This window comes from Haliotis rufescens, unplaced genomic scaffold (assembly GCF_023055435.1).
Source record: "Haliotis rufescens isolate VD_foot unplaced genomic scaffold, xgHalRufe1.0.p SCAF_6, whole genome shotgun sequence".
Lineage (NCBI taxonomy): Eukaryota > Metazoa > Mollusca > Gastropoda > Lepetellida > Haliotidae > Haliotis > Haliotis rufescens.
The window spans coordinates 12,407,952-12,420,893 of record NW_025964334.1 but is presented as its reverse complement, the minus strand read 5'-3'; the positions used below and the strand labels follow the sequence as shown (position 1 = coordinate 12,420,893).

General features: G+C 40.3%; 1 protein-coding gene across 5 annotated transcripts in view; it reads left to right on the top strand.

The window, feature by feature from the left end:
* The window catches only part of LOC124135487 (ligand of Numb protein X 2-like), a 102,574-nt gene that overhangs the window by 22,188 nt on the left and 67,444 nt on the right, over positions 1 to 12,942 (top strand). Inside the window, exon 1 of one of the 5 annotated variants that reach the window (XM_046500873.2) lies at positions 344 to 496. The exons of 3 other annotated variants lie outside the window; for them this stretch is intronic. The gene's annotated coding sequence lies outside the window, so the exon portion shown is untranslated. One more of the 5 variants, XM_046500872.2, reaches the window with a different exon arrangement.

Sequence of the window (12,942 nt, the reverse complement as noted above, 5' to 3'; positions counted from 1 at the left end):
AGTGGTACTTGTTGTTACCCTGTCTGGCGCTCGGCATTAAGGGGCTAAAACAAGGACTGGTCGGACTCAGTATATGTATCTGAGTGGGATATTCATGTTAAACTGCAGCATGGTATCTCAGTGAGCTAGAACTATAAATCGGCTTCAGTCAGGACTAGTACTTTTTAGCAGCCACACACACACATGTGCATGCATGTCGCTTTATGAGTGCAATAACTTGGAATGCGACGTTAAACCCAATTTCACCTCACCTGGTTCAGGTAGACAGAGCCCAGTCCAGGTCCAGGTGTGCTCAATACCCTGTGGAGCCTCAATTCATTCATGAATGTACCAGGTACTTTAAGCTAGTGCGTGCATGGTCAGGGTGAAGGAGGGCCCATGCTTCATTAGTAGATAACTCACGACCCACGCTGTGGGAAATTGTGCAAGCTGGAACCATTCCCTGTGAGTTGCTGGAGCATTTAGTACGCTGCCCTATAATACCTACTTGTTAACTGTAAGTAATAGACCAGAGACATGTGTGCAAGCTTCAAGAGGAAGGTGTTAGCATCACCTGGAGTGATTGAGATGCACCAACTTTCATGACTGGAAGTATTGGTGGCGGTACTATTTGCTTGATGGATTGGTCATTGATTACATGTTTTCATCAATCCTGTGGAACTGAATACTGTTTGTTGACGAGCTTGTTGGGTAGTGTTGGTTCATCTGAGTCGAGGATCGTTCATGGTGAGTAGAGAGGAGACGTCTCGGTAGGACAGTGGATTCAGTTACCATGTGGGATTTAACTTGTAGTTGCCTTGAAAGAACAGGGTAGGATTGGGGCCCTTCTGGGCTCCCTTGAAATTTTGAAGTTATGGAAAACTTTTTAATAATGATCTGTAGGTTGTCCGTCATGTTTGTATAGTTGACTACCAGCCTTGTTATCTTTCTTAAACTTGCAAGTTTTGGTCATCTGGCTTGTTCAAGTACACAAGATCTGCTATAATGAGTGAAAATAAACCAAATCTAACTCAGCAATTCTGTGAAAAAGGTGATTTTTTTACCATACATTTTGTACTGTTTTTATCTTCATATTTTGAGAAAATCGGCATGGATCAAATGCTTGCTCATATTGAAATATTAAAAAATGCTTCTTGAAAACCTCAAAAACCAACTTATCGACACGTTTTGCCTTATTTATACATTTAATGTTGTTTAAGTCTCAACATGCTGGGGTTGAATTGAAACCAAGTTCGGCTCTCATTTATGTGAACAAATCTGATAACTGTCATTTCACGTCAAAGTGTTTTTTTAATTGTTAACTTATGTAGATCCTGTGGGACAAAAATGGCCCTTGTCGTGTAACTTTATACAGCAAACAAACAAACAAACAAACAAACAGGCATGTGCTGTACAATGAACAGAGCATTGTTTGTAACACTGTGATGGCCAGGTTATGAATACACTGGTTATGGGAAATGGGTTTAACGGTTTGTTCAAAACTATTGCACATATATAGTGACGTGTGTGTGTCTGTGTCTGTGTCTGTGTCTGTGTCTGTGTGTCTGTGTGTGTGTGTGTGTGTGTCTGTGTGTGTGTGTGTGTGTGTGTGTGTGTCTGTGTGTGTGTGTCTGTGTGTCTGTGTCTGTCTGTCTGTCTGTCTGTCTGTCTGTGTGTGTGTGTGTGTGTGTGTGTGTGTGTGTGTGTGTCTGTCTGTCTGTCTGTCTGTCTGTCTGTCTGTCTGTCTGTCTGTCTGTCTGTGTGTGTGTGTGTCTGTGTGTGTGTCTGTGTTTGTGTGTCTGCTTGTACACATCTGGACTAATGTCTTTTGTTGTTTTGTTTCCTGTAATAGGTTTTTGAAAGTTGGACTCAGTTTCCAAAACTCAGACATGCTACCTGAAACTGAAAATGTAAACTAGTTTTTGGTTATCAAAAACTGTCGCTGGAAGTATTAATACAGTATTCATTGATTAATCTGAATGAAAGAATGCCTCTGTGGTCTTGTGGGTAGAGTGTGTGCGTGGAGTCCATCTCCATGCCCTAGAAGATAGAGCGTGTCCCCGGAGAATGCCTCTGTGGCCTAGTGGATAGATTGTGTGCTCAGAGACCGTCTCCCATGCCCTAGAAGATAGAGCGTGTGCCCGGAGAATGCCTCCATGGCCTAGTGGATAGATTGTGAGCTCAGAGACCGTCTCCCATGCCCTAGAAGATAGAGCATGTGCCCGGAGAATGCCTCTGTGGCCTAGTGGATAGAGTGTGAGCTCAGAGACCGTCTCCCATGCCCTAGAAGATAGAGTGTGTGCCCGGAGAATGCCTCTGTGGCCTAGCGGATAGATTGTGAGCTCAGAGACCGTCTCCCATGCCCTAGAAGATAGAGCGTGTGCCCGGAGAATGCCTCCATGGCATAGTGGATAGATTGTGTGCGTGGAGTCTGTCTCCATGCCCTAGAAGATAGAGCATGTGCCCGGAGAATGCCTTCGTGGCCTAGTGGATAGATTGTGTGCTCAGAGACTGTCCCCCATGCCCTAGAAGATAAAGCGTGTGCCCGGAGAATGCCTCTGTGGCCTAGTGGATAGAGTGTGTGCTCAGAAAGAGGGAGGTTGGTGGTTTGATCCCTGGCCATGTCATACCAAAATATGGTACTTGTTGTTTCCCAGCGGGGCACTCAGGACTAAGGACATTAAAGGCATGGAGTCCATACACTGTGTCTGAGTGGGGTATCCATGTTATCCATGGCATGTTATCTCGTTATACGTGAGAAGATCCGGGGTAGAATAAGTCTTCACCAACCCATGCTTGCCGTAAAAGGTGATTATGCTTGCCGTAAGAGGATACTAACGGATTGGTTGGTCAAGCACTCTAATTCAGTTGATGCATGTCATTGATCCCATTTGCATGGATCAATGCTCATGATATCAATCACTGGATTGTCTGGTCCAGACTCGATTATTTACAGACCACCGTCTTATAGCTGGAATATTGCTGAGTGCGGGGCGTTAAACAACAAACAAACAAAACAATTGCAATAATCTTGAATGTGATGTTAGACCCCATTTCACCTGACCTGTATTTCAACATGAGAATGTTACATGTAAACAAAAACAAGTGTTTTACATCAGAAATTTAATACAGATACGATTTTTAAAATGTACTCATTTTTTTATGGAGATACAGTATTCGACGTAATAAGCGCCCAGGGCGCTCTCAAAATCAGAAATAGGGGGCTCTTATTAGAATATTATTTGGGTGGAAAAAACAGAGTTGAAAGATAAATTTCGTGGTTTATGCTGATAGCCTGACTGTTTATATACGACAGATATATTTTTCCAGAATTTAATTGCCCATAATTAAGAGTGCATATAATACGCGAATGCGTATTATACACGAATAAATAGGTCTTGTGTACATTGATCAATCAGAAGGGGTGCTAATTGGGATTGCTCACTTGCCAATATATCAGCAAATAACGCCGTGGGCGCTTATTAGAGCGGGGCGCTTATTACGTGGAATACGGTATGTAGTTTGACATGGTACCTTTTTATAGGTGTGTATGTATGTGCTCTAAACATTCATAGAAATTGAGACAGATTGATATGATGGTCTGGAAGTTCACAGATAGTCAGATTAACGATTTCTCAGAACTCTCAAAGTTCCTTGTTCTGACTATAAACTGCTTCTAGTCTAGTGGTTGGAGGGGCCGTCGGGTAGCCTAGTGGTTAAAGCGTTCGCTCGTCACGCCGAAGGTCCATTTCTGGTGTCCCCCGCCGTGATATTGCTGGAATATTGCTTAAAGCGGCGTAAAACCAAACTCACTCACTAACTAGTGGTTGGAGAAACAAAGTTGAAGCTGAGTTGGAAGTTTGTGGAGATCGAGACATTAAGAGGGAAGGCCGCTGTGACTCGCTACCAAACCCCACTCTGTGTTTTACTAAATGTGTTAAAGTCATCACTGTTCTTCCTGGTGAAAGGTTTTAAAATTTGGCAACAATTAGTTTTACACGCTCATGTAATCTTGGCTGAGTGCCAAACCAAGAGTTTCTGTTTCTTGTCTGCCTATTGTAAACATGAAATGGAGATATTGGCGTCATCCACGCTGCTTTAAGTCTTTCTGGTGCCTCATCAGAGATACATTTAGCCTTAAGCAGTCGCGGTCCAGTGATGGAGAGAGCTTCCCATGAACAGATCAAGATACTGTAGTGTGTTAACAACATTTTAGCATTTGAAAATATGTAAGGTTCTTTGACAATTATAGAGTCGTTTCAGGCTTTTAAAAAATAATTGTTTTTGATAACGTAAGTTAGCATGTATTAAGATATGTGTTGATGGTGACATTGAAATTAGTTATGAATTGTGTGTTTTGTACCTTCTTGTGAGTCCTAGTTTTTGTAGAAACATTAGTGAGTCGTAGTTTTAGTGCAAACCAGCTCCAACAATCATGACAATGTTGAAATGGAATTTCAAAAGAGCTTATGTACATGATGTATGTGTACAAGATATTTTCTTTTCACTCTGAAAGGAACAAATAACTGTGATCGTATGAGTTTATTGATAACTGTAAATTAATTATCCAAAAAAATTCCATGTTTAAATGAAAAGTAAATATAACTGATGTTACGGGTGATGTATTCGAGTCTTTCCTGATTGACCAGTGTTTTTAAATGTAAACTATGAACAGTGGAAACCCCTCGTTAAGACAGACTTGGTAGGCTTCATGCCATTTCAGGGGACGGTCGGGTAGCCTAGTGGTATAAGCATTCGCTCGTCACGCCGAAGACCCGGGTTCGATTCCCGACATGGGTACAATGTGTGAAGCCCGTTTCTGGTGTCCTCCGCCGTGAAATTGCTGGAATATTGCTAAAAGCGGCGTAAAACCATACTCACTCACTCATGCCATTTTAATGTTTTGGGTTAAACAGAAATACATAAAACTATCTTATGCTTTCAAACTGTTTTACAAATCTGATGAGTAATGAACAATCTGAAAACCTTTAGATACACGAGACGTGGCCGACCTGGGATGAGGATGGAGAACTGGTCTTTGTGATGAATCTTTTGTACCATATCCGTGTAGGAATTTCCTAATAAATTAGATAAACCGTGCTTCCTGTTTTGGAGAGTAGTTATAAGATGATAATGATACTTGATCCTATGCGTATGTGACTCTGATGTAAACGAGGAAGGTTTGTATATTACAGTTACAAGTTTCTGAACAGTCAAAATATCTATCTATGAGTGAGTGAGTGAGTGAGTGAGTTTGGTTTAATGCATCTTCCTGAGGCAAGGAGTTAACTGACTTTAAAAGTCAAGTTTCCGCCCTTGCCGAACTAGGCTGGAATTCCTGGGCTCGATCGTAGCGCCACCAGTGGCTATTGCGAGTTATGTCCTTTCTATGCCTCTCCTACTGACCAATCAGATTCAACCTCTCGTATCACTTGCATTTGCTTCAAACAAAACGGTGGCGCCCAGTCAAGACGATCAGATCGATAATCAAGATCTATATTGTGATAAAACTAGTCTTACATCGCGAAGTGCATCAAATCACGTGAGCACCTTGATTAAAAAACATGAAAAGATTTAGAAAATATTTGTTGACAATGAGTTAGCGGTGCACATGCTTTGCAAATGCTGCAGTCGACCGAAATCTGCATGACACTTTACGAACCGGATTTCGATGGGTTAAATGCTGTTTTTAACATTATTCCAGTCATATCACAGCATGTCAGCTTAATGTGGGAGGAAAGCCCGATGTGATGCAGGTTTCAGACATTTACCACTTTGGTGAAACGCACAAGCACGGGTATGGTGCTGACAAACCTAGAAATATGATGAGGGCGAACTGGGATTTAAACAAATGTTATGTTCATAATTGACAAGTATTTGAAATATTTTATTTTTTTTATATCCCTGCTCGTATGCTTATCAAAAACATTTCAGTGATTATCAAGTTTTGTTGATGAAAACTGAAGATTGATTGATATTGGTTTAAGAAATTGGTTTTAACCTAAAGTTCATGTGTGACCTTTGAATAATATGCTTTTTGAAATAATTGTTCTTTTGTTTTTAGATGATATTTTAAACTGCCTCCAATTGATTGTTCGTTGTTGAAAGTATTCTTTGTCCTGTTAGACATTTGTTAAATGCCAAATGGAAATGTTTCAAATGAATTCTGCTTGCATGAATATTTTATGATGTTAAAATCTTAGTGTTCATAGAACAAGTCTTAGAGAAGAATATGAATTACATTGTTTGTAACTTTTTTTGAGTTAAAGCAATTCTAAAATTGTCAAAGACTCTGAACCCTTATGATGAGATCAAAATGAGTAAGAAAAATGTCATAACTCTCTTTCATATTGATACATTTACAGAGAATCTAGAACACAGGCTAGCTCGAAACAAAATCTGGATTAGTAAATTTGTCTTTTGCACACACCCTGAAACACAAATAGCCAAGAAGTCCCAAATAAGCCCACAAGTCTGTCAAGTATATTATTTCTTTCAGGAAATGATATGAATCTTTGGTCTCCTTTATATTATTTTTGGGGAAAATTTAAACAAGAATACATGTGTATCTTTAAAAATAGTTTCATGTCAGAGACTTATTGTTTGCCAACGAAGAGTCTAGGCGTCAGAATTATGAACAATTGAAATTATGAAATAACCACAAGTACTTGATTGTGAATGTGTCCTCAGGAAGTCACTAGCAATGTTATGTGCTGTCCGGAAAGGAGGTCATAATCCTTGTCGTAACCTTAATGTAAAATATTGTTTTAGAGGATTAGGGGTCCCAGGTGTGTTTCATTCTAATTCCATACTGAATCCCCCGGGCCGTTCCACAAAGTGGTCTTAATTAACCTGAGGTGATCATTAAACTTCCATTCTTCACCACAGACTTACGACAGTATTAGCTGTAAGATTGCTGTGTGGAAGAGTCACGTACACCTCTGCCACTGCCATCTTGTTTTATCCCACTCCTTGGGGAGGTCGGGTAGCCTAGTGGTTAAAGCGTTCGCTCCTCACGCCGAAGACCCGGGTTCGATTCCCGACATGGGTACAATGTGTGAAGCCCATTTCTGGTGTCCCCCGCCGTGATATTGCTGGAATATTACTAAAAGCGGCGTAAAACCATACTCACTCGCTCACTCACTATCCCACTCCTTCCTCTAAGTTTAGGGGGGCGGTCGGGTAGCCTAGTGGTTCAAGCGTTCGCTCGTCACGCCGAAGACCCGGGTTCGATTCCCGACATGGGTACAATGTGTGAAGCCCATTTCTGGTGTCCCCCGCCGTGATATTGCTGGAATATTTCTAAAAGCGGCGTAAACCATACTCACTCACCTCTAAGTTTAGGCAAAACCATAAGGTTTGCGTTTCTGGTTTCTCTACGCACTGTTAATCTGGAGCCCCCGAGTTTAAACCTTTTTTTCTTGTTTTTCTCGTTTTTTTCAAGTTGCACCAAATCTGTTATCACACTTCACTACAGATAAGTCAGTCATTTACTGAAAAAAGTAAGAAAGCAAAACCACCCCTATATTTTTTCACAGGCTGGAATCGGAAACACACTTACAGCTTCTATTTTTTAATACCACCATCCTGGTATTGTCCGGTTTTTTTAATTGCATTTAAATATTTTGCATTTGACTACAGATAAACAAACCATTTAAAGAATAATGTGTACCAAAAAAAAACATCCCAAAGTCTACCCTATTTTGGAATGGGCTGAAATAGGAAACATTTAATTTTTTAGGGGGGCCTTATTGTGATAACCTGTGGCATGTATATATCATGATATATAACCAGGGTATTTTGGAAGAAGGCTTTAATATAAAATGTATAGATTGTTTTTTAAATTCTACAAAGTTCTATTCAGACCATGGTGATGTATGTGTCCGAACAATTAGAAGACATTCTCTGTCCTGATATGAATGAAGAACATGTATAAAGGGTTGGTGACCCGCTTGTTAGGAATATATGGCTGAGCTGTTTACAGAAAATCCTAATGGATTGATCATGAGGCTAGGAAAGGTCAAGCTCGCACCAGATGTTGACAGTCATGGTAAATCTTCCATCTGAATAGCTTTTCAACAGTTTCCTGTCATGTGACATTGGATAATCTGGCGTAACGCTTAGCGTGCTTTCCATGTTCATAGCTCACTGCTCTGTTGTGATAGGAGATGTTAAACCCCTGTAGTGTACTGGGAGGTGTAGCTTGTATATTTCATCAGCTGAGCATGCAGGTATTACATGTCATATATTTCTTTACTTACTGTTGTGTTATGAGAGTTATTCCCTGTTCTGTATCATGTGTGTATGTAGGTGGCTTGTATATTTCAGTAGTAGAGAATATATTGCATATCATGGACAGAAGTACTCCACTGTTGATATAATACTCTATACTGTATTGGGAGATGTAGGTAGCTTGTATATTTCAGTAGTAGAGAATCTATTTCATATCATGGACAGAAGTATTCCACTGTTGATACGATTCTGTATACTGTATTGGGAAATGTAGGTAGCTTGTATATTTCAGTAAAAAGAGAATCTATTGCATATCATGGACAGAAGTACTCCACTGTTGATACGATTCTCTATACTGTAGTGGGAGATGTAGGTAGCTTGTATATTTCAGTAGTAGAGAATCTATTTCATATCATGGACAAGTACTCCACTGTTGATACGATTCTGTATACTGTATTGGGAGATGTAGGTAGCTTGTATATTTCAGTAGTAGAGAATCTATTTCATATCATGGACAAGTACTCCACTGTTGATACGATTCTGTATACTGTATTGGGAAATGTAGGTAGCTTGTATATTTCAGTAGTAGAGAATCTATTTCATATCATGGACAAGTACTCCACTGTTGATACGATTCTGTATACTGTAGTGGGAGATGTAGGTAGCTTGTATATTTCAGTAGTAGAGAATCTATTTCATATCATGGACAAGTACTCCACTGTTGATACGATTCTGTATACTGTATTGGGAGATGTAGGTAGCTTGTATATTTCAGTACATGTAGTTCAGAACCTTTTGCATATTATTGACAGAGTACTTTACTCCACTGTTGTGATATGAGAGTTATGCCATGTTCTGTATCATGTGATGATGGAGGTAGGTTGTATATTTCAGTAGCAGAGAATCTATTACATGTCATGGACTTTAGTTTTGTTGTGATATTATACTCTATACTGCAAATGACCGCCTCAGTGGTCTAGTGGTAGAACGTCTACCCGGAGAGTGGAAGGTCCGGGGTTCGAAAGACGTTAAAAGATGGTACTTGTTGTTACCCTGTCTGGCGCTCGGCATTAAGGGGCTAAAACAAGGACTGGTCGGCTCGGAGTCAGTATACTGTGTCTGAGTGGGGTATTCATGTTAAACTGCGGCATGGTATCTCAGTGAGCTAGCACTATAAATCGGCATCAGTCCGGACTAGTACAAGCAGCCACACAAACACACACAAGTACATGCAAGTCGCTATAAAAGTGCAATAATCTTGGACGCGACGTTAAACCCCATTTCACCTCACCTCACCTATACTGCAAATACGCTTGACACACAGTAGCTCTAGCCAACATTAGTATTCCAAACTTGACTGCGATGTTATGACACATAGCTCCACATAGGAAGACAGATTGTAAATTTCCCCAGTGGGTCAGGAATTGCATGTCTTGCACTGTGGTTCTTAACTTAATTGTGTTGGTAGGAGACTTATAGCACTCTGTCAGAGATATTAGGAGTTTGTATGCTTCCCAAGCTGGTCACGGGGATATTCAATGTCATGTTCTTCAGCTCTTAGTTGAACTATTTTAATAAACTACTTATACCACTTGTACTTGTACCACTATGCATGTCATGTACAAAAGTTTTGTGCCATTATGAGGGACCACGGGTGGCCAAGTCGTCTAAGGCGCCACAATTCGCTGTGCAGAGTTGCGTCACTTGGGCAAGCCAGAAACCTATAATTGTGGGTTCGAATCCCAGTTCGCCCCAGTCATGTTTCTAGATTTGTCAGCACCATACCCGTGCTCATGGGTTTCACCGAAGTGGTAAACGTCTGAGACCTACATCACTTCGGGCTTTCCTCCCACATTAAGCTGACACGCCGCGATATAACTGGAATACTGTTAAAAGCGGCGTTAGACCCAACTCACTCACTCAATTGAGCCATTATGAAGGGAAATGCTGCCTTTATACGTGATCATCTGGTCCCAAGTTTTCAGCTCAACTGTTTTGATATTAGACTTTGTAGATACGACAGATCGGATCCCCAGAAGCCCAGATCCACTCTATGTAAATGATTATAATTTTGACTTTAACAACCAAATCATGTTATCATGGTCACGAGGCAGTGCACATACAAAATGTCATCATATGTTAAGAAGTGGGGTGCCCACCCCCCAGAACTCTACTCTGGATCCGCCACTGACTTTGTACTGGGGTGCTTTACCGCTCGGAGATTCCAGATTAAAATAAGTATTTTGCAATATAAGTAGTAGCAGTATCACTCAGGGTACATGTTGTTTTATGCATCCTGTATTTTACACCATGTTCTGGAAGCGAGTGGTAGCATATCTAACGAAGGACGCATAAAACCACATGTACCCCAATTGATACTGTGACGAAGTTATCTTACGGACTTCTTGTAAAGATTGACAACGGTATAAGGAACTATACAGATACGTCGCCTTTACAGTAAATAAAGAATGTGTTATCCATAAATTGTGTCCACTTTGTCATCCGTCATTCTCAATAATGGCTGTCAAACAGGACTTGTAATCTGTCTTTTGTAAAAGAATTAAAACAAATTCAAAATTGATAGAAAATAGCTGTTTGACTGAGCTGAGGTTCTCATGTGCTATGTCACGTGACATTTAAAAGCAGATGGCTTTTTACTTCAAAGCGGGGTATAAGGGATTTATTCTTCGCTTAGAACACTTTGTGCAGCTTGTCTTCTTTGTGGTGGGGTATAAGGGATTTAGTCTCCCACTCAGGAATTGATTTCCCTCCCAGGCGGGATACATTGTATTTTATCAAGATCACGTGAACCAATCAGATCTCATCATCCTGACATGGAGGTATGATGTATTCAATTGTTTACAAGCTGCCATCATATATCTGGAATATTGCTGAGTGCAGCAATAAACAAGAAATACTAACAATGACTAAGATTCAAACATTGTATAACTTTTAATTTGTAATCTTTCGAAATCGAACCAAGGCCTGCATTAATGTGGAAGTTGATAACCACTAGGCTACCCTACCACCCCTAAAAATGTTGCCCTCAACCCTAATAATCTCAAACATTATTGACAGCATGAGGTTACACGAGTGTCAAGTGATTCCCACGAGTAAAGCCTGAAGTACTGTTAGGTCTATCTACCTGTACCAGGTAATTTACACCTGTGTCATTGTGTAACAATCCGAGCACTTTCATGGCCCTGTGAATCAGGTGAGTGTCATCCCCTCATAGGGAGAATACTAATATATGAAGAGGTCACTAAATGGTCACTGGTATTTGTTGTGTCAGCGATGCAAACAGCTTGACAATTACCTGGAGGACCCCGGGCAGATCACTGTGAACTCTCTTGGCACATGATCAATGAAATAGTTTGGATTGAAAATTCTTCAGCCACCATGGAAAGATATTTGAGGTATTTCATTGTCTAGGTGGACTACATGGGTAAACTAAATGAGTTGATTCAAAGCCTGCTCCCTTTTGTGTGATCACAGTTTAATGGAATTTAAGTATCGTCAGCTCCTCGAGATATCTGAAAACCTAAGTGGATGTGTTGTGTTGGGATGAGGCCGGGGGATGCACTCTGCCCTTATGATTTAATGTTGGAGGCCACATTTGTTTAGAATAGCATGACTACTTTAAATCTGCTGACAGGTTTGAGAAAATATTTCCAACCTTGTATTATTTATTTGTCTGCATGCTATTTTTACTTTTTGTTGTTGAATAGTTTTATTTTGTTTGTCTGTGTTTAGCTGAAAATGTGATGTGACACCTCATTGTTGAAAGATGAAACAACAATAGGGTGGAAACATTCCTAAGTCAGTATGAATGTTTGAGGATCTCATTTGCAAGTGGGAGAGGTATCTCTGAAATGTAATTTTTATTGATTGAAATGTTACATCATAGGCAAAGATGGCAGAGTTTTTCACCTGTTGATTATGTATTGATTTGGGTTGTGTTACCTGAGCGAAATAATGTATGTAGGCGGTGACATGACATATGTGTTCGTGTAGCCTTGTAGTGGAAACACTGACAAAAAGTGATTTGGGACAACATGGATGTATTCTACTCAAAAGAAGTTAGAGAACACATGACAGATTAATTGTCGTCATATGAAAAAAATCAAGTGTTCTTTAACTTCTTTTGAGTACTATATGTTAGAGAGATTTTTCCTGAGATATTGAGCGAATGTTGATGAGAGCTATATAAAACTGATTACTCTTCAAAGCGTAAACCTGGGCCTTGTTCCGCACAGCGATCTTAACGCTATGTCGATCACAACTCCCACGCTTTAACATAGACATACGACAGCCATATAAGTGCTGCACTCACAGCTTGTAACGGGGCTTGGGTTGGTTGACAGTAGTCACCACCTGACTCACCCAAGTTAAGATTATTTGAAAATGTGACTCTTTTTATTGTGGGAGTAATTATCTTAGTCATGTTAGTTAGAGATGATCATCCTATGTTTGAAAGTCAATCTGTGTTCATGTGGAGTGAGTTAAGTGAGTGAGTTAATGCTTTATGTCACATCGGCAATATTTCAGCCATATCGTGATCGTTCATGTGGAGTATTGGGTGGTGAGAATGTCACTATGTCATATATGATATGTATATTAAGTGATGCCCATCTGGGACTCCTGACCCCTTCTCATGGCCTGGCTGGCTTTGTGTGACCTTGTACCCGAACAATGATTGTTGGCAGCTGTGCTGTATATTCCTATCTTTTT